The sequence below is a fragment of the Camellia sinensis genome, chromosome 14 (genome assembly GCF_055761805.1).
Source record: "Camellia sinensis isolate YWXY chromosome 14, ASM5576180v1, whole genome shotgun sequence".
Taxonomy (NCBI): domain Eukaryota; kingdom Viridiplantae; phylum Streptophyta; class Magnoliopsida; order Ericales; family Theaceae; genus Camellia; species Camellia sinensis.
This window is the reverse complement of record NC_138974.1, coordinates 28,321,664-28,349,601: the sequence shown is the minus strand read 5'-3', so window position 1 is coordinate 28,349,601 and position 27,938 is coordinate 28,321,664.

Sequence of the window (27,938 nt, the reverse complement as noted above, 5' to 3'; positions counted from 1 at the left end):
ATGCTATAAACCAAATACTGTGTTATGAACTACGTGTTCAGATTGAGCACTGTGCTATGTTATGAAAAAGTATGTCGCGTTATGAACTGCGTGTTCAGATTGAGCGGTGTGCTATGTTATGACAATAAACCGAATACTGTGTTATGAACTGCGTGTTCAGATTGAGCAGTGTGCTATGTTATGACAATAAACCGAATACTGTGTTATGAACTGCGTGTTCAGATTGAGCAGTGTGCTATGTTATGAAAAAGTATATCGCGTTATGAACTGCGTGTTCAGATTTAGCGATGTGCTATGCTATGACAATAAACCGAATACTGTGTTATGAATTGTGCGTTCAGATTGAGCAGTGTGCTATGTTATGAAAAAGTATATCGCGTTATGAACTGCGTGTTTAGATTGAGCGGTGTGCTATGTTATGACTATAAACTGAATATTGTGTTATGAACTGCGTGTTCAGATTGAGCAGTGTGCTATCGTATGAAAAGATATATTGTGTTATGAACTGCGTGTTTAGATTGAGCAGTGTGCTATCTTATGAAAAGATTGAGCAGTGTTATGAGCTGTGTGTCAACCAAACAGAATGTTGTGTTATGAACTGTGTGTTCAGATTGAGCAGTATAATGAGCTGTGTGCCCAAAATGTGCTGTGTGCCAAAATGAGCTGTGTGCTGAATTAACAAAGTGTTGTGTGATGAGCTGTGTGCCAAATTAGTAGAATGCTGTGTATGAACCATGTGTTCAGAATGAGTGGAGTGCTGTGTACGTGAATATGTTCAGAACGAGCAGATATGATATATAGCGAAAGCATGGAATGTGCGAGAAATGCAAAAGTAAAGTACGCACCTCATGCACGCGATGAGATAGATGGGACTCTGGCTCCCGTAGCAGCAGGTCTGCGGGCACCCGACTCGCGAAGTCCGTGAAGTGGTGGAAGGTGCTAGGAGGTAGAATGTGCTCCTGCGGGTCGTACTCCTCCGGGTCGAATGGCCAAATCCTCGGAGGCAATGGTATAATGTTGGGCTCGTCCTCTGCATATGGAGAACCTTTGCCATACGAAATATCGTCAGCCATCTGAAGAAATCTGCAAAAATGAGCAAAAATGAGCGAAATGAGCCAAAATTACAAAAAGTCAACAAAAGTCAACTCTCGGGAAGAGAAAAAGTCAACAAAAGTCAACGCCCGAGAAAAGGTACTAAACTTTGAGACAAACATACCTCAAGTGGTGAAAATGGAGAAAGAAGCTCCGAAAACAAATTTTAATTAGTTCAAAACGAAGAGAATCGAAAGTTTTTGCGAAACAACTTCGCGTGGGGCGTTGGAAAACGCGTATAAAGTGCAAATCTGAGAGAGAAAAGGGTCTAGGGAGGAAGAGAAGTTGATTTCGGCCTTGGAGGTATGAGCAAAACTGATTTGGAGTTGTGTACTTAAAGATCCGAGCATTAAAAGACAAAACTGCCCCTGTTTTCATAAACTGGTTGGCCGACCACTTTGATGGGCAACAACTGGTCGGCCACTGATATAATTGGTCGGCCAGCCTCCTGGGTGTTCTTCAGAGCTCCTTTGTTCTCCCTGTATGTTTTGGTGATGCTTGGAGTCCTCGGCTCTCGGGAAAGTACAAGAAATGTACACTTTTCGGTGTGAAACCGTCCTCGTGGGAACTTTAATTCAAGTCCTCGATGCATGGCTCATCCTCACTCGTCAAAGAATGAGGTGTATCTTTTTTTAAGTATGTTGTGACCCCTCCGAAAGGTAAATCGAAGGTTTCGGTTAATTTGCTCGCGTTAAGGCTTATTTTTTTCTTTAACCGGCATTTTGTTTCAGGGCATGCTATCGAAGTAATACCACTCTCGCATTGTTATGCACACTTTCCTCTCTTGCTTTTGTTATGCACACCACTCGTTTCTTTGTTATGCATTCACTACTTGTGTTGTCACACTCGTTTTACTTATATTGCTATGCGGACTTCCGTTGCATTGTTATGCACCCGTACTTTTCACCTGCATTGTTATGCATTATTCACTTGCGTTGTCATGCATATTTCTTCTGTTTGTTATGCACTCTTTTAGTGGCATTGTTATGCACACTTCACTTGCATTGTTATGCTTGTTTTACCTACATTGTTATGTGTCACACTTAGGTTGCATTGTCATGCATCCCTTCCTCATTGTTATGCGTCATATTTAGGTTGCATTGTTATGCATCCCTTTCCGCATTGTTATGCATCACACTTAGGTTGCATTGTCATGCACCCCTCCACTCGCGTTGTCACGCAACTTTCACTTGCATTGCTAAGCATGTTTCTAACTATATTGTACCTGTTAAGTTTCTTTTTTTTGCAGGCACGATATTGTATGTACGGTTCATTTGAAGCTGGCTCGACCAGACGAACCGGACGGTATTGTATTCTCCGTGTGAGACGTAGTGAGAATTGTATAATTCTCTTACATCCTTTCTGCATGTAATGTAGTTTGATTTGTATTCGCTTGCTTAAACTGTTGCTGTTATTTTGTATAATTGTTTCATTACAGCTTTCTTTGCATGATCATAAGTTATGTTCGGCATCTTGCATTGTCCTTTGCATTTTGCCCCAGCCTGCGGGCACATCTTTTTGTTATCTTGCCTGTTTGTCTAAGTCTTCGGCCTTGTCAAAAATGGGTTGTCTCTAGGCTTTGACACTCACTCCCGTCACTTATGACTTCCGAGTTCTGTCAACGAGGGGCAACTGTAGACACCCCATTTTGACCGACCTTAAGACTCAGACGTCATCGATTGAGCGCTCAGTGATTGCGCATGTTGTGCTTGTTTCGAGGTTTCAGAGTTTTGGCTGAAGGCCTTGCCTTCGGGCCTCGGAACTCTTGGTGCTTTGGCTCGGTCTGCGAACCAAGTCTTGCTTTCCTTTCCTGAGGGAGGGAGAGGCCTTGTAGACCACTCTTTTGTGGTCGTAGACCACTTTTCGTGGTCATAGATCACTTTTCCCGTTTGGAGACCAGTTTTTAGTTTTTGAGGCCTTCGGCCACGCGCCTTGTCTCGGGATCGCTCAATGTTCTCCGTTTGGCGTGGTTTTTGAACCACACCTAGTTTTCTTGGCCTAGAGGGCCACTGTGGTTTGGGAGACGACTTTTGTGGTCGCAAACCACTTTTGGTGCTTGACAACTAGTTTTCGAGGCTCCCGGCTGCGCGCTTCGCCTCCCGAACTTTTGTCTTGCATTCGTTTTGGTTTGCCTTTGGTACAAACCTTGTTTTCCTTGTTTGGAAGGTGGTGCAAGGGTGGTAGACCAGTTTTTCCCCTTGGAGACCACTTTTCCTCCTGCCAGCCAGTTTTCTGGTCGGATAACTGGCTTTCTTGGTCTTTGGACCACCTTTTCTGGTCGGCCACCACAACATTTGCTTGTTTTCATGCTCTGGACCTTCTCACACCATGGCCGACTAGTTTTTGTTCTGGGAGACCACTTAAAGTGGTCGGCCGACCACTTTAAGTAGCTGGCCGACCACTTTAAGTGGCCGACCACTTTAAGTGGTCGGCTACTTTTTGGAGATATTTTCCTCCAGTTGGCACAGCTGGAGGGCACCAGAACCATCCTCCATACACGTGTATGGAGGGATGGTCTTGAATCATATCTCCTCCTAGAAGCTTTAGCTTTGGGTTCTCTATAAGAGAGAACCACCTCCTCCCTCTTCTAGGTTCAGAATTTGGAGGTTTGAGATATACATACAATCTTGTATCTATATCTCCTTGTTTGTTCTTATTTTGTGCCTAAAAGTGTAGTTTTGTCTTACTTTAACACACAAACACACACTCAAACACCATACTCTTGGAGCTGAGGTCCCTTGAGGTTGTTTTTGGAGTTCTTGGACTGGTTTAAGCTTGAAAAACCTGCTGGAGTTGCAGCTTTGAAGGTGGTCATCAAGGGTGAGTTTCTAACCCTTAAATCCCCCATTCTTGCTTAAGCTTTTGGACCCTTTTGCATATTGTTTTAAGCTTAACTCTTAACTACAAAAAGTTCTGAATTTTGGTGCTTAAGATCTTTGTTTAAGGTCACTTTTGTGTTTGGGGTTGTTTACCCCCTCTTAGGCCTTGTTTGGCCTTGCTTTTGTGCCTTCTTTGTGAGCTTTGGGATCACCTTGTTTTGGCTTTCTCACCACTAAAATCCAGAGGATTTTCTGTGGTGGAAAGGGTGTTTTGAGGTCCCAAATAGGAGAGGGTCATCCCCTCTCCTTGTGTCTTCAATACTTGTCTTGAATGCCTCATGTGTGAGCATGTTTGTTAAGCTTGTGTTAGCTTGTTCTTAGCTTGTATTTGGGGTTATTTTGAGATGGCATGCCACTATTTTTACTTGGTTTTGTCACCCCTTGCATGCCTAATACACTTGTAGTGTAAATCACACAAACTAGTCTTGTATGCTTCATGAAGTAGCATGTCATTCTAGCTTGTTTTGTTTCTATTTCAACATGTTTTTGGTGATGCTTTGCCATGTCATGACACTATTTTGGTTTGGTTTGGTCACCTCTTGCATGCTCCATGCACTTGTAGTGCAATTCTTTGAATTAGCCTAACATGCATCATGCCTTGACATATCATTCTAGCATGCTTTTGGCTTAACTTAAAGAAACTTTTGTCCATGTTTTAACATGCTTTAGCTCTGATTTGTATTGTTTTGACCATGCATGACTTGCTTTGGATAGCCATGGTTCAATCTAGCTTGTTAGCTTTGTGCACCAAGTCCACTAGCATGCTTTACTTGGACTATTTGAATGATTTGGCATCATTTGTTATGCTATTTCAGTCCATCTTTCATGGTCATACACTTGCATCTTTCACTTATTCCATGCTTTGGAGAGTTTGTGTTTTATGCTTTAACATGGGTCATTGCGTATGCCTTCATGCCTTAGCTTGCGAGCCATCATTTCAGTGTGTTTTGGGATTATTTTGCCATGATATAACTCTGATTTTTGTTGGTTAAGTCATCTCATGCTTGGTCTTAATAGGTGCAGTGTAATCCACCTTATTTTCCTTGTATGCATCATGCCTTATGCCCTTCATGTTAGCTTGTTTTGGCTCCCTTCCATGCATGTTTTAGTATCATTTTGACATGTTCTAGGACTGTTTTAGGTTGACTTTGCCATATCCTTCATGCTTTGTATAGCTGAAGTGCAATTAGCCTTGTTAGCTTTGTGTTTTGTTGACTCATGCATGCTATCTTTGAGCTATTTAGATGATTTGGCATCATTTAATACTTCATTTCAGAGCTTATAGCACGCTTGCATTTCCACTCCTTTCATGCCTTGAGTGCCTTTGAGTGTTGTGCATTGTTGCCTAGTTCTTGGCCTAGGATGTATGCCATCTTATCTAGGTATTTGAGCCTCCATCTTAGCATGTTTTGGTCATTGTTTTGACCTATTTCAGCTCTGTCCATGGTTGGTTCATGCATATTTGTCATATATTGCATGCCTCCTTTGTAGTCCTCTTTATTAGCTTTCATGTTTTAGGACCTTTGCATGCTTTACTTGCTTTGTTTGAATGATTTGGCATCATTTCTTATTTAATTTCAGTGCATTTAGTGTTGTTGCACTTTTGCATTTGTCACTCCTTGAGCCTTCTTGAGGGTTGTGCTCTTAGGCCTACTTGGTTGGCCAATGCATTGTGCATGCTTGCCTTGCCTTTTTGTGCCTTTGTTTCATCATTACGGCCATTGATTTGGACATGGCTGAGGTCTGTCCATTTTGGTTTAAGTCCATATAGCATTCTGTATGCCATGTTACATCGCATCTTGCATGTTATGTTATTGTTTGCATTGTGCATGCCATACTCTTGATTCGCATTGTATATGCCATGATCATATTGCATTGAGTATGCCATGATAGTCATTGCATTGCGCATGCCATGCTATTGATTTGCATTGTGTATGCTAGGTTCATTTGCATTGTGCATGCTAGTTGTTGTTCATATTGTTGCATGCTTATGTTGTCTTGCATTGAATATGCATGCATTAGCATTGTGCATTGTGCATGCCATTAGCCTTGTTAGGTTATTCTTGTTGCATTCCATGTTTGCATGCTTAAGTCATATTGCATAATTGCATGCTTGTGTTGCATTGCATTTTTGCATACTCCATGTTACATAGCATTTTTTGCTTGCCATATTATGTGTTGCATTGTGTTTGGAATAGGTGTTAGTCCAAACACGGGAAACGAGGGACGTTTCATACTTAAAGTGATGAAACGTGCCTCAATTCTCGGTCGCCGATGCTCTTGATCAAGCATGATAGAGTTTTAGGCTTTATGTGTTTACTTGTGCATTCATTTCATATTGAATTGTGTAACTTCACCTCTCGGCCATCATGCATCGAGATGCGCTATTGGTGGACCGAGGGTCGAGAACCACACTCCCTTGAGCTTATGAAATGATAGGGAGGGTGGTTATGCACACATACCTTGCAAATACATTGCCATGCCCTTTCTTACTCTCTGTTGTAGCAAATTGCAGTCTGGCAGCAACAACTGGTCGGCCAGCCAGAAAAACTAGCTGGTTGACCACTTTTTCTGGTTTGCAACAATAAAAAGTGGTCAGCCAGTGGCTGCAGACACCAACAACTGGTTGGCCACCCTCCCACAGATCCCTGAGATGTGTTAGAAGCTTTATGGAGCTTGGTGCAAGTTTCTGAGAACAGTTGCAAACAGAGGCAAATCAAGGCATCGCGTTGGATTTCCAAACGAAGCGACCGAGCATGCATAAACTCCTCGCCTCGAGGCTCCTGTTTTATTGCTTTCCTTAGCTGCCATACTTAGATAGCTAGCTTATGCTTTGTTTTGTATTTAAGCAGTTAATGCGTTTATCGGCTTAATTGTTTTGTAATTGTTAGTTAACTAGGATTAGTTAATTAGCTTCGTTGTGATGTAATAATTAGTTTAATTAGCTTAGATTAGCTAGTTAGCTCTTTATTCGGTCCCTCCCTCGAGAGGGCGCAATGTTGTAATAAGCGTGCGTGTGTGTGATGCATGTCTTCCAACCCCCATTTCTTTCTCCCTTTTACTTAACCGCTTACGATGGTTAGTTTTAGGGCATATTTTGTTTAGCATACCTTATGCTCGCATGCGTACATCCATTATTTGTTTTGTATGCACCGGGCTCGGCGCATCATACTAACTACATTGTATTTCAATACCCATTTGATTTCATGTATCAAGTTGCATTTCACATGTCATTCTAAAATAGCCGAGCCTATTTTAGTTGCATTTTTGCATGTGTTGCATTAGCCATCTTAACATGAACTAGGATCATGCATGATTTCTAACTAGTTCTTTGTTTTGGCTCGGAGTACACTGTGAGTGTTTATGCTTTAGCATACTGCATGTGTGTTAATCTTGCCATGTTAAGTATGCTTGCCATGAGACTAATTGCTTATTTGATATAACTGCCTGAATGCTTGTGGGTGAAGGTTGGATTACTTGAATTGGAACAATTCATTAAAATCCCTGATTTAGCCTACTTACAAGTAACAAACTCCAAACCATTTTCAAACGAACATGCAATGTTTTGTTCCAACTTAGGCGATCTAGTCTATACTTGTGTGCTGTGTGCATCACATAGTAATTCTAGGTTAAATAACCGGAATAAGAGCACATGTGTTTTCAAAAACAAAATATCATGCTTAGTATGGGTCGATCTTTGATCGGGCGAGTGGGGGTGCTCATCGCATGACCTTCCCCTCTCGTACCCAAGTTCCCGAGGCGAGGCAACTTTGGTTATGACGAATATGTGGCCTTCGGCACGAGTCGGGGTTTCCTAAATTCTCCCAAAATAAAATATTTAGGTGGTGACTCTGTATCTGGCAAAGCAGTCCATGTTTGGCACTTCTTTATAAAAAATCAGTTTTTCAAAACGATTTGCCGGATTTGGACTCTTTGGTGACTTATCGGTCTTGCATTGCACTTTGCAAGATTAGATTCAGAACCGCGACATTGAGTCCGAACTTGTAGTAGCCTAAAGAACAAAACGAGATTTGCGCCCTCGAGCATGGATATCGGAGAGTTCCCGGGGCGGTCTACACACTACTATCCGAACTTGCTCCTTCTCCAAGGGCCTGTTGGTCATTCATGTGGCCTTCGCCCTCTATCTCGTAACAAAGTCTATGAAGGGTTCTTTGGGATTCTGAGAGGTTGCCTCTAGCTCGCTAATTGTCACCTCTATCTGAGTGTTGTAGGAATACTGATCAACAAATCCCTCAGCTAATTCTCTTGAATTCTGCTTGGTCGAGTCCTCTAGTTTTGCATACCAGGTGGTTGCCGCTTCCGATAAAGCCTTCCGAACAATGACAATTTCGGAGCCTGTGTTAAGCCCATTGGTTTCAAGACATCTGATAAGAGACGGATGTGGACAATTGGATCCCCACTTCCATTGAATCTGTCGATATACGGTATCTTAAAGTTCTCTGGCAATCTTACAGAAGCGTCAGTGTAACCGTCCTCGATGTCCGGGGATTGAGTTAAAGCCTTAAGACTTTTTAAGCATTTTTTCAAGCTCGGAGACTTTTATCATGGCGAGATCAAAATCATGGAGAGTTCTCTTGTGGGGCTGTACTAGAGGCCTAAAAGCTTGAGTTTGAGCTAACACCTCCTGGGGATCCGAAACTTGGAGATTTTCAGCTAGCGAAGGTGGATCGAGGTTCGGTGAGGTAGATGGGACAAGATATGTGGTAGATACCCCAAATGGGCGTTGCATTTCAGTAATGGTCTCATCCTGGATGACAATTATTTGGTTTATTATATCCATGGTTTTTTGAAAGGCCGTTATCATGGCCACAACTTTATCTGGACTCTGTGCCATCATGGGCATGCTGAGTTGGCGATTGGGGAAACGGATGGTGTAACCTGAGAGCTAACTAACAAGGATCTTGATCTGGTTACACTTGATGTATTTGAACTAGATTAGTCTAGACGGGTTTGACTGGATTAGGCTTTTTAGAATGAGTCTTTTCGCATTGGATGTATCTTTTCTAAGCTGGCCTTTAGGGATCAGATGGATTAGACCTTTGCTGAGTGAGTTTTTTCTAGGATTGGATGGACTGTGATAGGTTAAGACTTTCGGGGTCAGAATGGGTTAGGCCTTTGCTGAGTTGGGTACTGCTCCTTCTTTGGCTCAGATAAACCTAGCATTAAAACAAATGTCCCATTAGATCAGGATACCGGGTATGCCAGTCAAAAACAAAGCAAGATATAATTTTTTTTGGCCATGGTTCTAATTTTGCTAAAAATTCACCCACTCAGATACAAACCCCAGATCTCGATGATTTTTTATTTCCACCATATCAAACAAAAACCCCTGGATTTCAACCCAAATTCTAATTCTAATATGACCCTCAAGTTTGAAAGGAATCACTTCAAGATTAAGACTCTCCAAGGATTGCATCATATATTTTTAAAGATTTCACATTTTGCACAAAAGCATTCAAAACACCCCTATGAGAGGTTAGGGTTTCTTTGTCCTAGCTTTAGAGTGATCTACAATTTCACTATTCAAACAAGCGGTATCACAACATCCTAAAAAATGGGAGAGCACCATGTCCTAGTTTGAAAGGTCACTAGAGCTTGCTACATGCACTAGGCCAATTGGTCAAAAAGGTACCTCATCAAGATTACCTAATATACCTTTCACACCTAACACCGAAAAGTGAAAGGAGGATCAACGGTACGGCGGTAACCCAGATCCAAGGGTTGTGTTCCCAACATGACATTGCCTATGTCCGACCATCCTTTTGGAAAGCTTTGGGCAAGCCTCCGACAAGTCGTCCAGGATATCAGACAATAAACACAATGACTTAAGAGCACTATGCAAATAAAGTACAAAGAACATATATATGTAAATAAAATATCACATCATGAAGTTCAAGTCAAGTTTTCTAAATCCCTAGTAGAGTTACCAGAAACTATAACTAGTTTTTTGTGCTCCTCGGAGGGGTTTAGTCTCATTGGGTACGATAGCCCTACAGTTTGGACTCTCGTGGTTTTGAAGTTAGTTTCACAAGTGCAATGTGAAATAGAAAAAATGAATGAGAGTCCAAATCTGGAAAATCTTAAAAAATCCATTAATCATTAGAGATGCCAAAAATGGACTGTATTGCCAGATTTCAAAGCTGCCACCTAAATATTTTTGAGAAATTTAGGAAACCCGTGATTCGTGCCAAAGGCCACTTGTCTGTCATAACCAAAGTGACTCAGTTCAGAAACTTAGGTATAAGAGGGAAAGGTCATGAATTGAGCATCCTACTCACCCGATCAAAGATCGCCTTCTACTAATCATTATGTGAAATTTATGTATATTATATGCTCATGTTCTGATTATTAATATTTACTAACATTACTATATGAGGCAAACAAGTATAGACCACATCGCTTACTTTAGAATGCTTTGATTTCAGGTATTTTTGAAAAGAGTTTTGAATATGTGCAACTCAATAAAAAAAATTTAGCTCATATATATAACAATCAAAGTCATTTCAACTTAAGCGAAATAGCCTTCATCCACAGGCATTCATACAGATATTTGAATTAAGCGAGTAGCCTCATGGTAGTATGCTTGACATGGTAACATAAACACACATGCGATATGCTAAAGCAAAAAATGCTCACCTAGTACTCAAATGAGGCAAGCCAAGGAAAAAAAGATAGTTAGGAAAAATGTATGATCCTAATATGCAAGGTGGCTAATGCAACACGTACACATATGCAACTACTTGATTCGGCTATGAAAATGTCATATGAATCCACTCAAAGCATGCGGTAACACACGTATTGAAGTAAGAATTAATCAATGATATTAAGTATGATGAGCCAAACCCTAATGCATGCAAAAAATAGATACAAATCATGGTAGTGAGAAAAGAAAATATGATGCTATACAATTACGATGAGCATGTAAATAAAAGGGAGAAAGAAATGGGGGTTGGAAGACATAAAAATATTACAAGTTTTCCCTCACACAAGAGGGTCCAAATGTTCTAATTAACTAATTATTACAAACACCGAATGAATGAACTAATTAATTAATTACAAACTAATTATTACAAATTGCAAATATCAGAGCTACTAATCTAATGGACTTGAATGAGAGGCGGGGAATCACATGCACACGAGCAAGAACACCCTCTAGAAACCCCTACTGCTCACTATCAAAAGCTGCTCTGTTCACAGTCTGAAAATGACTTTGTTTTGGGCCTCAGGACTTGATCTGTTTCATTGAAAAAACACCACAGCCGTACAAATAATGGGGTTGACTAGCCTTGAGAAGTGGTCTGTCATGACCCGAACCCGCCCCTATGGGTTAAGGCCATAACCGACCAGTAATCTTGAGATTACATACGGCCTCCATTTAAATAAGTCAAAACTCATCAGAGTAAAAGAGGCCAAACAGAAACAATTTAAAACTTTGTCCATAGAGCTGTGCTTATATGCACATCATAACATTTCGGACATTTATGTGCTAATAACTCACAACAGATTATGTACTAATACAAAACACTGTACATACAGGTTCATACAAAAGTAAGCCAACCAAAGGTAACTATGTACAGACATATACGAAGACTTTGCCAACATAACTGCATAAAAAAAAATGACAAAAGGCGAAGTCTGTCTCGTGCGTGAGACTTTTGGGCTGACTCTTCAAAACTCTGACTGTTTCTTACAATTTCACCGGGGTTGATTTTGGACGTCCCTTAGCTCGCCTACATGTACATGAATGAGTATGAGCGAATGCCCAGTGAAATAATATCAAATAAGCAAGTTACATAAGCAATTATTGAAACAATACAGCAAACGGCCTTCAGCCCAATCATTTATATCAATCGGCCTTCGGTCCAATCATTTACATCAATCGGCCTTCGGCCCAATCATTTATGTCAATCGGCCTTCGGCCCAATCATTTATGTCAATCGGCCTTCGGCCCAATCATTTACATCAATCGGCCTTCGGCCCAATCATTTACGTCAATCGGCCTTTGGCCCAATCATTCGCATCAATCGGCCTTCGGCCCAATCATTTACGTCAATCGGCCTTGGGCCCAATCATTTGCATCAATCGGCCTTCAGCCCAATCATTCGTTTCCATCGGCCTTCGGCCCAATCATTCATTTCAATCGGCTTTTGGCCCAATCATTCATTCCAATCGTTGTCCAGCATTCAATTTAATGAACTTGCAAAACTTACATAGAAGTAACAATTGGACAATAACATACTACAATATCTTGTTAAGATATTACTCACAGTGATCGGTTAATTGGTTCACCCTAAAACTCGACCCTACACATGCTATGAACATAGAAGGGTCATTAATAATTCAATCCGTTCAAAATTCACATTTTTCCTCTTTAGGCTTCATTCTTACCTCTTTAACTCATTTACAATGCTTAACATATGTCTAAGAGTGCTTGTAAGTGAAAGAGAACGGAAAACAGAACACAGAGTGCAAAAACAGAGTTTCAGAAAACAGGGTCCCCGCTCAAGCGGACCCTTAAGGCCCTCAAAAGTACTGGATGCCTCAAAATTATGCTCGATCGTGAAATTCGGCGCTCGAGCGGAAGGCCTCTCTACATGGCTCCACGCTCGAGCGTGAAATACCCTGCTCGAGCGGACACCATGTCTGCAAAAAGTGCTGGGAGCATGAAATTCACGCTCGAGCGGCGGTTTCCCTGCTCGAGCGGACATCAAAATTTTTGGAAATTCCAGAACTGTTCTTTGAGCTCCAACTTCGAATTCAAAGGTTCCAAATGCATGGTTTCGACTCCAACTTCATATATTCAAGTACTAACATGGTACAAGCACTAAATTACATCACAATGAAGCTCAATTTTTGCTAATTAATCACATGCATGTTCCAATTTACATGAAATTCATGTCCAACAAGATAAATTCAACCATTCGAACTCCTACTCCCATAGATTGTACATGCATGTGGCATATCTCCCTCATTCTCAACTCACATGATGAAGAAATGGTTAAAAACATGAGCTTCAACTTAAAACTTACATGGATCATACATTTGGTGCTCAACTACACAAATTCAAAACAATTATACCCACACATGCACACATTGACCTTTAATTCAACATAAACAACTCAATTTCAACATGATCAATTCATCTATGTTCCTCATCAACATTCAACTTGAATTCACAAAGATTACAAACTAGGATGTACAAATTCACTCACCTAGGAGCCTTAATCTTCCCAATTTATGATCAAATCTTGAATTAGACTTCAAATCTCTATGTCTCAAGACCAAAATTGCACAATCCCTCTTTCTCCCTTTCTATAGTCGGCTCTCTCTCTCTCTCTCTTAATTTTGAGTCCAAGCATCAGCCAAATGCACTAAGGGAAGAAGTTTGAGGGTCTAGAGTCTATACAACATAACCCACTAACAATTGATTAATAATATTAAGTAATTGGGCATTAAATCACCAATATTAATTTGTTTAATTTGATCCAAATAAATTTCCAATTAAATTTCACCGTGGGCTCTAAAAATTATGCCAATCACAAAGGCGTAATCAATTTTGGGTTCTGTGGCCGATAAGGCCCTCAATTAAATTTTCAAAGCAGATTATTCAAACAGATATTCTTATGATGAACAGATAGAATTTCCAAAACCACATATATTCACATAATTGGCACACAGAATCATATCAAACACACAATCATATTTAAATCAAGGACTGATTAGCATATTACAGAACAGGGGTATCACATGGTCGGCCATACAAAGATTTGGTTAGCTGGCCATTAATTCTGGGGGAGGATTTGCTGCAATCAGAACTGGAACAGAGCAAAATAGCGGGTTTCAGAAAGATGTCTATCATTCCTTCTCTCTCCTATCATGAAAAAATTCTCAAGGAGAGAGTAAGTTTGCTTCACAAATCATCAAACATCCGAAGGCTATTTAAATAATGATTAGTGAAGCAACAGGGTGTCAATTAATGGATACAAAGCTAACTAAAACTAATTATGAAAGATACAATCAAAGATATGGCCAAAACCCACTGAATCTCATGGAAAATGAGAGCAAGTGAATATTCAAGCTTGGAGAGGATAGGTTTAGAGAAAGCCATTTTGGAGGCAAAGCTCATACACAAGAGGTTCCATCATTAAGAAAACCAAAGAAACTCTTTTTCCTACTCATGGAAGATAGATTGAAACCTTCATTTCCAGGCTTCAAAGGAACTAGAAGAGAGTCTCTAATAGTGATGATGAAAGAGCTCTCATGTAGCTTTGAAGCAAAAACAAAACAAAACTAAGTAAAAGCAATAAATGAATGTTATGGAGAGATGATTGCAAGCTCATCTTCCTACTCATGGAACATGGATGAAACATGCATTTCCATGCTACAAAGAAAGAACTAGAAGAGAGCTTTGCAATAGCTTCCAAGAATCGAGATATGAGACAAGAATCAAACTATCTATATAAAAAATAGAAAAACTTCAAAAAAAGAATTTTTTTGAATGGGATTCTGTTAATAAGCTCGAGTATTGAGAAGGATCCCCTAAATGGTTTGAGCGAATTTGGGATTGTCGTCTTAAAGTCCTTTATGATTTCAAAATTTTAAGTTGTTTCTTTTGCAAAACTTACGATGATAGATTCAAAATTGTGCATGGTATTCTACACTGTCCTGGGGATTCTCTCACCTTTAGGTGATCATTTTGGCAAGTAGAAGACGATTTTCAGTTCTCATAATCATAGAATTTCTCCCCTTGGTGTTTTCATTACTTCAAAAAGAAAGGGATAAAAGAAACCAAAAAAAAAGAGAAAAAAAAAAGAAAAGAAAAGAAAAGAAAAAGAAAAGAGAAAAGAAAAAAAAACAAAAAGAAAAAAGGAAAAGAAAAAAGAAAATAAAAGGGAAAAAGAAGTCAACCATCAAGCTAGGGGTATTCATTAGAATGAAATCCAATCAACCATGAGGAAAGGAACTTTTGTCTGAATTCAGGGAAGCCAATACGAGAAGGTACCACATTGCAAGAAGAACCAACTTTGAAAATGGAGCAAAAGAAAGGAAGAAGACATGCATAAGTAAATGGAGAACCAAGCTCAAATCAAGGTGAAGCTAGTTCCAGTGTTAGGGAAAGGATGACTATTGATCAAATTCACCGCAAATGTTGTAATGCTATCCTTGAGAGGCTCGCTAGGCCGAAAACCCAAAAGGGCGACCTAGGCAAAAGTTAGAGCATGAAAAATGTGAAATCAAACAAATAGAGCTCGCAAGGTTGAAAACTCGAAGGGGTGACTTTGGCAAAAGTTAGAGTGCAAAAGGAGAGTGTCAATACCTGAGTGAACCTTATCCATGAATTATGTTGGCCTGATTCCCATTCTTGGAATACGTAGGAAACTTCATCCTGAAGTTTGGTTTCAACCATATCCATGTAATCCATCTCGACCCGATCACTTTGCCCAATTCACGTTGTTAGCTTCGCATCAATCCATGAGCTACACTAAATGCTATACATATACGTTGGGTAAGAAAGAACTAGCTTGAATCAACAAGTAAAGCAATTTTCAATACTTGAACTTATTAGTAGAATCTCTAACTTGAGCGAAAAAAAAGAACCGAAACTCTGGTTTTGCGAAATTGAGTTTTAAAGGGAGCTTAAGTAATACTAGGGGCACTATGAATGATCAGTTACCTTGAGTCTTTTACTGCTTTCGGGTCAGTTGTGAGCTCTGTTGTGTCGTGCCTGGTATTTGTCTTGGTCTGCGCTATTTAGCGAGTTACCCTAGTGTGCCTGTCACTCAAAAGTTCAACAGAGTGGCATGGTCAAAATTCCATACACGAATGTTTGTTCCAAACTAAAAAAAAAGTCCATGTGTGGAATTCATAAACAAACTAAGGGTGCCCATACAAAGGGCATCGCGTTCATGATCATTGCAAAGTGTATGTGAGGAATTCGTTACTACTTTGGAGGGGACTGGAGTAAGTTCTCAACATGCTAGAACAGAAGAGAAGCATGAGTCTAATTGGTTGGCAACCGTTCCAGGATCTGATGATCCCCATTACACCTGCTTGCATAATGTTAAAAAAGGTGGCTAGTGATTGGACACTAGGGGCAATTTTCAGTACATCTGATTGGGTCATCAATTGAGCAAGGGACATGAATCCAACCTTTTTCTTAGTCTGCTCAAAGCCATTTGTTGGGCACTTTCCTTGGGTTAGGGTAGCTTACTCCCATGATGATTCTGATACGATTCAGCTTTCAAAAGTTGTCTCCAACCATTTCAAAACTCTTTTGGGATTGCCATCTTCCATCTGATTAATACATGTGTTTTGGCTTATGCATACATGCTCATACACTCTGGTTGATTTGAATTGCATGCTTGGTTGCTCCTGTTCTTGACTTTGTTCTGTACTTGTAAGAGAGTTTCGTCGAGTTACCTTCTGCAATGTTTTTTTAGTTACGTTTCAATAAGTTGTGGCAAGTTACCCTACACCCATTCTATAAGGTACATGACGCACTATTTTGTACACCGTTATAGCACTGTTTTGTACACCCTCATAACACTATTTTGTACACCCTCATAGTATTGTTTTGTGCACCTACGTAGCACTGTCTTGTGCACCCCCATAGAACTATTTTTGTACACCCGTATTTCACTGTTTTGTGCACCAGCATCGCACTATTTGTGCACCCGTATCGCACTATTTTGTGCATTCACATCGTATTGTCTTGTGCACTCACATAGCACTATTTTGTGCATTCACTTGCATCGCACTGTTTTGTGCACTTGTGTACACCTCACCCGCACTGTCTTGTGCACTTGGGGGGACTGGGAGACCTTAAATCCTCTAAAAGCACAATTCCTTTGATGTTTGTCATGCCCGAACAACTTCAAGCGGTTTGGTATAGCCACCTGATTGTGTTTGTAGTGAGTTCCTAGGAGATCAACTGAGACGATAGAAGCTAGAGCTTGAGTGGTCGAGGCCTAGCACGCAAAGGTTTGGAATTTTCAAGACTAAAGTCTGGTTTAAATACCCAGGGGTGTATCCTTGGCTTGAAATCTGTATGGCAGCCCCATAGGTTGAGGTAGCTTATATGCACCTCAATTCTGGATACTGAACCAACCGAGTCTGTCACTCTGTTGGAGAATACGGAAAGTTACAAACGTGGCCAAGGAGAAAAGTAGTACTCGTGGTTTTCGCGTGAAGATGATGGAAGAAATCTTAAACCAAAAAGAAGAGGAAGATTCCCAGCAGCATAAGGTGAGACCTCGCCAATTACCCCTGTAAGGTGCTTTCTAAGGCGCCACTTCCCGACTACTACATCACATCTATTACCTCTATCACATTGCATCTAGCATCTATCGTATGCATCTACTACATTATCCATTATATCCATTACATCATACCATTTTATTGTCTACATCTTTTCTATGTTAAGCTTAGTTTAGCATGTGTTCATACCTTTCTTGCGTTAAAGCATGGTTCGAGATAATATGTACGCGCCTATTCTGCAAAAATTGTGGTCTGAGGGTATCGGTACCTTTTCTGTGTTAGACGTGGTTTGTTTTGTGTCTATACCCTTTCTAGGTAAGACGTAGTTTGGCTTGCGCCCCCTATCCATGTTAACCATTGCATCATTCTTTATCATGTTGTATTCATCTTTTTTGCGTAAACGTGTTTAGGATTATTATCATCCCGTTGCATTGTTATTTCCTAGTAGATCACTACCTAGTAGATCATTCCTCACCTATATCATACCACCTAATCACTTGTACTCTTTCTACGAAAGACATAGTTCTGCATATGCTCTCACACCCCTTTTCATATTAAAACATGGTTCTGTTATGTATAAGCATCCATGTGGCATTGAGGCCAGTATTAAGAGTGTAGGCACTTAGCCTGTGTTAGACGTTGTTTGGCTCATGCCCACTTCTTTTCTATGTACAACGTAGTTTGATTTGCATTCCTATTTCTTTGTGATATTTGTGTGGTAAGCACTACTTGTGGTTTTGATTATTTTGTTACATTGTGTATCCTTTGCATTCTGCCCCTGAACTATGCTAGTTTAATTCCTTGCAAAGTGATACGTAGGCAACTCTCGGGTTCAACCAACTGCATCTGCATTTTGTTTATTTGCCAAAGTCTTAAGGCCTTGTCAAATGGGTCGTCTTCGGGCTTTAACATTCACTTACTTCATTTCATGACTTCGAACTCTGTCAAAGAGGGGCAACTGTAGACACCCCATTTTTGACTACCCATAAAACTTGGGTGCTTCATTCCAAACACTTGATGATGAAAATATATACTGTACAATCTTTTAAATCTTCAGCAAAAGAATTTAGTTTTGAGCTTCAAAACCTACACCTTGCACCCCATTTGGACCAAAACTTGTTTTTTCTAGCTTGATCACTCTAAAAACAGCAGGACTAAAAAAAATAACTGGTAGGCCACTTTTGTGGGCTGGCCGTACAAATGATTGGCCAGCCGGCTGGCCATGTTTAGCGAAGCAGATATTTTACAACAGCCAGCTGCTCCTATGCACGAGATTTGAACCAGGTGCCTCTTTTACAGATATTTTCATTGAAGGCGGTTGAAAGTATATAAAACCAGTACCTTCCCTCTGAATTTAGGGTTAGAACATTTTTCCCACAATTGCCCAAAGCTTCTCTACCCTCTTGAAATATAGATACACTATAGATACACCATTAAAGCTTGAACTCGAAGCTTTTTGCTGAGGTTTTGAACATAATTTTAAATACTTGAGAGTGTTTGGATTGGAGTTTGTGAACCAAGAAACTCTTCCTCTTCTCTAGAGGTTGATTTTTCAACTTTTTCCATTTTATTTCCTTTTAAGATTCTTGTTCTTCATTTCAATACTATTTTTAGAATATTTTGGGCTTTAAAATATGATTTGAACCTTGTTGAAGGTTTAGCCACCTGTAAACACCCCATTTTTGACCGTCCTCAAGACTTGGACGTCACTATTGGAACACTTGGTGATTATCCATGTTTGTGTTCGTTTGGAGTTCCAGGAAGTCCCGGCCACGCGCCTTGCCTCAGGATCTCCAAACTCGACCGTTTAGTGTCTGGTTTTGCACCAAACACTTGTGTTTTGCCTTGGAGGGGCAGGGAATGCCTTGTGAGGCATCCCCACACATCACCGGCCATGGCCACAGGCCACCGGCTGGTGTTTTGTTGCCATCGGCAATCTATTTTGCCGGTCGGCACTATTTGTTGCTGGTTGGCACTCAATTTTGTCAAAATGGCATTTTTAAGGAGCCGACTACTGTTCATCTACTTTATGAAGATATTTTGTGCCAGCTGTGATAGCTGGCACCAACTCTGCTTCCCTCCATACACGTGTATGGAGGGATTTCCCTCTAAGCAAGCTTGTTGTGTAAGCTTTGCAAGAGGGACTTCTATAAGAGGAGAGCTCTTCTCCTTGTTCTTGGTTAGCAAGTTTGAAGGCAAAAACCAGAGCTTATACATATAGATACACTCTCTCTCTATATTTCCCTCTCTCTCCTCCCTTGTGTGTGTTTCTTGGCCTAAAAGTGTGTTTTTACCTTACTTTTGCACTAATACACACACTATTACACCTTGCTCCGAGATTGAGGGAATTTGAGGGTTGATTCTTGAGTTTTGGGGCTGTTTTTGATCAAAAGAAGAGGGTTGCATTGGCTGTTCTTAAGGTGTGCTTCAAGGGTGAGCACTTTGCTTTAGTTTCCCCAAACTTGCACTAGTCTTTTACCTATCTTGCTTGCTGATTTAGTTTTTGTGCATAACATAAAAAAGGCTTATATTTTCATGCTTAAGAACTTTCATTTAGGGTCTTTTGTGGTTTGAGTTCAAACTCACCCTCTTAGGCCTTATTTGGCCTTTTTGGTGTTTCCTTTGTGAGGCCTTGTTTGCTCGAGTGTTTTGGTCTTCTCACGACTGAAAACCAGTGGATTTTCAGTGGTGAGGAAGGTGGTTTGAAGTCTTGCATAGGGGAGGGACACCCCTCTCCCTTCATTGTCTTATTTCCTTGCATTTTGGCTTAAAGGGTAACATGCATGCTTGATTGGTTTTAGCCCTTTTTCAGAGATTTTTGGGTGTTTTTAGGTCATATATAATCTCTGTTTTTGGTCGGATTTGTGCCCCTTTTCATGCTTAACATACTTGCTTTACATCCCCCTATTTGGCCTAGAAATGCATCTTGTGTTTAGCCCATGATTCTTGCATGTGTTGGCTTAGTTCCATGAAGGTGTTGGCATTATTTTACCATGTTTAAGGTCTGTTGGCCATCTATTTCAGTCATTCTTGCCTTATTTGGTGTCCTCTCCTTGTGTTTTGGCTTGTAAGCTTTGAACATTTTGGCCTCTAACATGCATAGCATAGACCATCCTCATGATTTGGCATCATTTAGGATCGCATTTTAGTCCATAAATCAGGTTTGTGTGTGTACATAAGTGACCTCTTCCATGCTTTGAGGGTATCCCCTTTTATGCCTAGATATGAGCTTTGATGCATGCATCTCATTGGAGCCATTTAAGCTGCCATATCAGTAGGTTTGGAGTCCATTTTGCATGCTAAGTTTCTGTTTTGGCTTGTCCAATTCATGCCATGAGTGGTCATGTTGGTGGAAGTAAATTGCCCTTTTTTTGTGCCTTAATCTTAGGACCATTGGTTTGCTTGTTGGCATGAGCATTTGTCCATCTTTTCGGGCACTTTTGGCCACTGTTTTAGGGTGGATCAAGGTCTGCCCCTTTATGGTTTAAGGCCCCTTTGCATGCTTGTCTCATGTCCATTGCATAATTGCTTCATTAAGTGTTGTAATATGTTGATCCTATTGCTTAAATTGTCCATGTTTGCATTGTATTTACATCTTGCATGCCTAGCATTGCATACTTTCCATATTAGTTGCATGGCATTTGGCATGCCTTGCATTTCCAATCTCATGTTGTACCTTTGAGTCATTATTCCCATAACATGCATTGCATCACTTGGTTTGGGGTGTCAAACCAAGTGTGAGGGTCAAGGAGCATTCATACTATAAGTGATGTAATGCGCCTTGACTCTCGGTCACCGGGGCCCTTGACTTCGGTATGATAGGGTCTTGGTCCTCATTCGTGTGATTGCATGCATTTTTACATCAAGTTGCAAAACTTGGCCTCTTAGGCCATCATGCATAATTGATGGCCCGAGGGTCGAGGATCATGCTCCCTTGAGTCCCTTGCATGATAGGGAGTGTGCCCGCACATACATGTGCTTGAAATTCTATGCCATGCACTGTCTGTCCTTGTTGCTGTCAAAAACCAGCTTCTGCAGGAAGTTTCTGCCGACCGGCACTGAAGAATGCCGACCGGCAAATGATATGAGGCCGATGGATTTGAAAGCAGTCGATGGAAATTTGCCATGGCCGGTGGTCATTTCACTTAGCCGGTGGTGTTATGCAGTTCTCATTGAAGATACCCTGAGACTTTGGCAATTTTCAGAGAAGCAGGGCAGCATTAACAGAGGCAGCAGTGGCATGGTATGGGTTTCCGGGCAAAATGGACCGAGCATGCATCATTCGCGCATTCCGAGGCACGGCTGCGACCACCTTCTGCCTGCATTTATTTTGTTAATTAATTAAGGGTCTGTAATAATTAATTAGCTAGGATAGTTGATTTGTTATTCAGACTGTATTATTCTTTCGGTCCCTCCGAGCGAGGGCAAATTTGTAATAAGTATGGGTGCGTGTGTGCATGTCTTCCAACCCCACGTCTTTCTTCCTTTTTATTTACCCGCTTATGATGGTAGACTAGGGCATATTTAAATTAGCATACCTTATGCTATGCATGCGTGCATTCATACATTTGTCTTGCATGCACCAGGCTCGGTACATCACGCTAACTGCACTCGTATTTCAATTCCAAGTTGAGTATTTGTTAGTTGCAGCATTTCACATGCCATGTTTAGGATAGCTGAGCCTATTTAGATTGCATCTTTGCATGTGTTGCATTAACCATTTCAAATATGAACTAGGATCATGCATGTGATTACTAACTGGTTTCTGTTTTGGCTTGGAATACTGGGTGAGCTTTTATGCTTTAGCATGCCGCATGCGTGTGAGTGTTGCCATAATTGCATGATTACCATGAGGCTAGCTGCTTATGAGATAAACTGTTTGAATGTCTGTGGGTGAAGGTTGGATTGTTTCAGTTAGAAAAACTCGTTGAAATCCGTGTTTTAGCCTACTTGCGAGTAGCAAATTCCAAAGCGCTTTTCAAAACAAACGGATATGCAATGCTTGTTTCCAAATTAGGCAATCTAGTCTATACTTGTTTGCTGTGCGCATAACATAGTAATTCTAGGCTAATAATCGGAATAAGAACACATAACGTTTTCAAAATCGGATATCATGGTTAGTAGAGGCCGGTCTTCGGACCGGGCGAAAGGGGGTGCTCATAGCTGACCTTCCCCGATCGTACCCAAGCTCCCGAGCCAAGACAACTTTGGTGATGACGGACATGTGGCCTTTGGCACCGAGTCAGGGTTTCCTAAATTCCCCCATAAAAAATATTTAGGTGGCGACTCTGTATCTGGCGAAGCAGTCTATGTTTGGCACTTCTTTTCAAAAAATCTGTTTCTCAAAACGATTTGCCGGATTTGGACTCTTTGGTTCAAGATTAAGAACCGTGACACAATTTTAGAGTCCTGAGCTGTAGTGACCCCAAATGAACAGAACGGGACTCACCCTCCCGGGGCGTTCGGGGACGTCTACACCACCCTTCCGTAGGCTTGTTTTCTAGTGTTGGTCTCTTGTTATTCTTTATGCTTTTGCTTCTCTTCTTTCATTTTTAGCACTGTTTTAGGTAGATTTTGATTAAATATGAAATGTATATATGCATTTAAAACTTATATAGATAGTTTGATTCTTGTCTCATATCTCTCTTCTTGGAAGATATTGCAAAGCTCTCTTCTAGTTCCTTCTTTGTAGCATGGAAATGGATGTTTCATCCATGTTCCATGAGTAGGAAGATGAGCTTGCAATCATCTCTCCATAGATTTCATTTATTGGTTTTACTTAGTTTGGTTTTGCTTTTGCTACAAAGCTACATGAGATCTCTTTCATCAAGACCATTAGAGACTCTCTTCTAGTTCCTTTGAAGCATGGAAATGGAGGTTCCAATCCATCTTCCATGAGTAGGAAGAAGAGTCTCTTTGATTTTCTTAATGATGAAACCTCTTGTGTATAAGCTTTGCCTCCAAAATGGCTTTCTCTAAACCTATCCTCTCTAAGCTTGAGTATTCACGTCTCTTGTTTTCCATGAGATTTAGTGGGTTTTGGCCATATCTTTGATTGTATCTTTCATAATCAATTTTAGATAGCTTTGTATCCATTAATTGCCATCTCGTTGCTTCACTAATCATCATTTAAATACCCTTGGGATGTTTGATGATTTGTGAAGCAAACCTACTCTTTCCTTGAGAATTTTTTTCATGACAGGAGAGAGAAGGAAGGATGAACATCTTTCGAAAACCCCTTGTTTTGCTCTATTCCAGTTCTGATTACAGCAGATCCTCCCCTAGAATCAATGGCCGGTTGACCAAATTTTTGTGCGGCCAACCACTTCTCAAGGCTGGTCGACCCCATTATTTGTACAGCTATGGTGTTTTTTCAGTGAAACAGATCAGATCCTGAGGCCCAAAACAGAGTCATTTTTCGATTGTAAACAGAGCAGCTTCTGGTAGTAAGCAGTGGGGGTAAACTTATAATATTTGTGCGAGGGTAAACTTATAATATTTGTATGTCTTCCAACTACTATTTATTTCTCCTTTTTATTTACATGCTTACTGTAATTGTATAGCATCATATTTTCTTTTATCACTACCCTAATTTGTATCCATTTTTTTCATGCATTAGGGTTTGGCTCACCATATTTGATATCATTGATGAATTCTTACTTCAATACGTGTGTTACCGCATGCTTTGAGTGGATTCATATGACATGTTCATAGTCGAATCAAGTAATTGCATATTTGTATGTGTTGCATTAGCCACTTTGCACATTAGGATCATACATTTTTCCTAACTATTTTCTTTCCCTTGGCTTGCCTCATTTGAGTACTAGGTGAGTATTTTTTTCTTTAGCCTATCGCATTTATGCTTGTGTTACCATGTCGAGCATACTACCAAGAGGCTACTCACTTAGTTGAAATATCTCTATGAATGTCTATAGATGAAGGCTATTTCGCTTAAGTTGGAATGACTTTGATTGTTATATATATGAGCTAAATTTGTTTTATTGAGTTGCACATATTCAAAACTCTTTTAAAAAACACCTGAAATCAAAGCATTCCAAAGTAAGTGACGTGGTCTATACTTGTTTGTTTCACATAGTAATGTCAGTATATATTAATAATCAGAACATGAACATGTAATGTACATAAAATTCACATAATGATTAGTAGAGGCCAATCTTTGATCGAGTAAGTGGGGTGCTCAATTCATGACCTTCCCACCTCATACCTAAGTTCCCGAATGGAGACACTTTGGTTATGACGGACAAGTGGCCTTTGACATGAGTCACGCGTTTCCTAAATTTTCAAAAAATATTTAGGTGGTGACTCTGAAATTTGGCAATGCAGTCCATTTTTGACATCTCTGATGATTAATGGATTTTCTAAGATTTGCCAAATTTGGACTCATTCATTTTTTCTATTTCACATTGTACTTGTAAAACCAAATTCAGAACCACAAGAGTCTGAACTATAGGGCTATCATACCCGAGGAGATTAAACCCCTTCGAGGAGCACGAAAAACCAGCTACAGTTTGATGTGGGGTTCTTGTGTTGGTTGTTTGGGGCTTAACTTAAGCAATCCAAGGTCAATTCAAAACTTGTTTAGGACTCGGGCAATATACGTTTAAGTTCAGTAAGAGTTTGGGCAACAATTCAGCCCATTTGGCAAGTAGATTTTTTGAGGTAGGTAGCTTTTTTAGTCACAAAAAGACAAAATAGACTAAAAAGCCAATAAAACAAAATGTCACATTCAAGCCATAATCATTTTACTTTTTCTCTTACAACACAAACGAACTTTTCAACCTAGTCTAAAATAGCGAAAAAACTAAAAAGTTAAAAAGCCAACCCACTTCCCAAACGTTTGAATTAAATTTGAATTGGCTTGGATAGAGACACCAGATAACATGAAGCCTGAATTGTATATGTATAAATATACAAAATACTTAAACATACATATAACTTATTGATGTTAAAATAATTCAGATTATTAGATCATATTTATTTTATATATTATATACACAAGTAACAAACATAACATAAATATTTTTCTTTTCTCACTCATAAATTACAAACCACTGCAACGGCTCATTTGTTCTTCAATTCTTATCTCCCTCCTCTCCATCTCTCTCATATTATATATATATATATATATTCTCTCTCATATTATATATATTATTTACTTTGTATCAAAAAAAAATGTTAATCGAGTCTAATTTTAATAAATTAATCACCTTAAAAAATGAAATCTCGAATCTATGTGCAATTCGGGTAACTCGAGCGTAGCTCAGGTTGAACTTGAGTAGACAAATTTGGATTGCAAGTTGGGCTTGGGCAAGTTTGAACTGCTCTCAGTAGAACTTGGGCTACATTTGAATGCATTAGGATCTTTAAGAGTTCTTTCTGGAATTTTCCTATAGTTTATTGAAACGACGCCATTTTGGTCAAACGATTTCATTCTACTTAATGCAAAAATATAAATATAAATAAATAAAAACGAAGAGATCTCTCTCTTCCTTCTCTTCATAAATCTCTTACTAGCATCCCCTGTGGCGATCTAGCTTTGGTAGAACGACGTAAACTCACGGTGAGCAATGCAAAACCCAAGGAGAAATATGAAACCCACGACTAAACGGCGAGACCCATGGCAAAACGGTGACAACCCAAATCTATGTTGAGGAACCCAAGCCTGTGTGAGTGAATTTCAGCAACCTTCGTGATCTCCATCACGCTGCACCATTCGATTTTGTTGGAGATGAGTGGTCAAGCAATGGTGGCATTACAAATGTGGGGAGGGAAGGGTCGGTGGAATTTGTTGGCTGTGGGTTTCAAAAAAAAAAAAAAAACAAAAACAAAAGACATCAATGATTTGGGTCTCGCCACCACCAGGGTGTACACAGATCGGATTGGTCAGATTTTAGAGTAAATCAAGAACCAAACCGTTTCTTATGGTTCCAGAAAAATTAAAACCGTAACCAAACCATAAATTTTTTATATAAAAATAAAAAATAATAAACAGATATGTTACGATTCTGTCCAATTCAGTTCGGAACCGTAACCAAAGCCTTGAAACCGGGAACCGAACCAAATTGAATGATTCCATCATTTTCAAAATCAGAACCAAAACCATAATTAAAAAAAATCAGACCAAACCGATGATTTGGACCGGATTAGATCGGTTTACCAATTCCACCGGTTTTTTGAACACCCTTAGCCACCACTATCGTCGCCAGTGAATCGGAAGGAATTCGACCCTCCTGCCGGTGGCTACCCATCCCCCACCAGCTCTAGCCATCAGTGGTAGTGAAGTTGGGTTCGATCTATTGATGGTGGGCTAGATCTAGGGTTTTGAAGAAGATGAGAAGAAGAAAGAAGAGTGATGGGGATGCAGTGGGTGATTGAAGGAAAGGCGTGAGTGACTAGCAACGGTGTGTGAGGGTGTGGGAAGGGTGGCCACCAACTAGCGAAAGCACGATTGGTGATGTACCGGCGGTCTCTCTCTCTTTCTCTCTCTCTTCATTCTACGTTGTTTTTGCATTGTTGTTTTTTTGGGGGTATTAATCAAAACTATATCGTTTTGATTTCTCTTAATATTAGTCATTAGATCTTACTGTAGAGAGATCACTTTCTATGATCTGGACTCGACTTGAATAGACTTTCAGCTTGTCTGAGCTTGTCGAGTTGTATTCATAGTTTGGGGTTTTGGGCTTTGGATTTGATTAATTCGTTATTGGGATGTGCTATTTAGTAACGATGGCTACTTGATTTTTCTTTCTCCTTAATATTGATATAATTTTGTTGTACCGTTTGTATCATTTTATTCATCAAAATAATCTCTCTTTTTTTTTCCAACAAAAAAATGTCAAATTATGCACACACAAAAAAAAAAAAATTATATTATGAATCCAGTCACAAGACTAAGTCCTCCAAGCATGACCTACATTTATATATATACATATATATATATATATATATGTATAATAATAAAAAATTAATTTTAACCTTTTCCTTGAGTGCATTTAAGAATTTTAAAATATCATTTTTTTGTTTGGCAGGCTTAGGATCCACCAACAAATTTTGAAAATTATGATGGTCTAAAAATGTTAGTGCCCTTAAAAATTTTACTTAAAAATAATTGTCATATGGATGTGGGGTTCATGTAATGTAGGTTCTACACTCATATAAATAGTGTAAAATTTGTAATAATTTTTTGAGATTCCTATCAATGATTTTATTTTTGGGGTATTTTTTTTCAGGTCCCTGATATTATGATTTTATAGCATAAAGGACACTCAATATTTTCATAATGTCTAAGGTCCATCAACAATATTTTCATAATGTCTAAGGTCCCTCAACCTTGATCCAGAGAAATTTCAGTCCAGAGAAATTTCAGTCCAGAGAAAATTGGTCCAGAGAAATTCTGGCCCAGAGAAATTTGGTCCAGAGAAATTTCAGTCCAGAGAAATTTCAGTCCAAAGAAAATTGGTCCAGAGAAATTCTGGCCCAGAGAAATTTGGTCCAGAGAAATTTCAGTCCAGAGAAATTCTGGCCCAGAGAAATTTGGTCCAGAGAAATTTCAATCCAGAGAAAATTGGTTAGAGAAATTCTATGAACAGTGACCAGGCGAATTTCTCTGGACCAAATTTCTCTGGATGAGTTTCTCTACTTTTCTTCTCATTCACATCTAACCAGAAA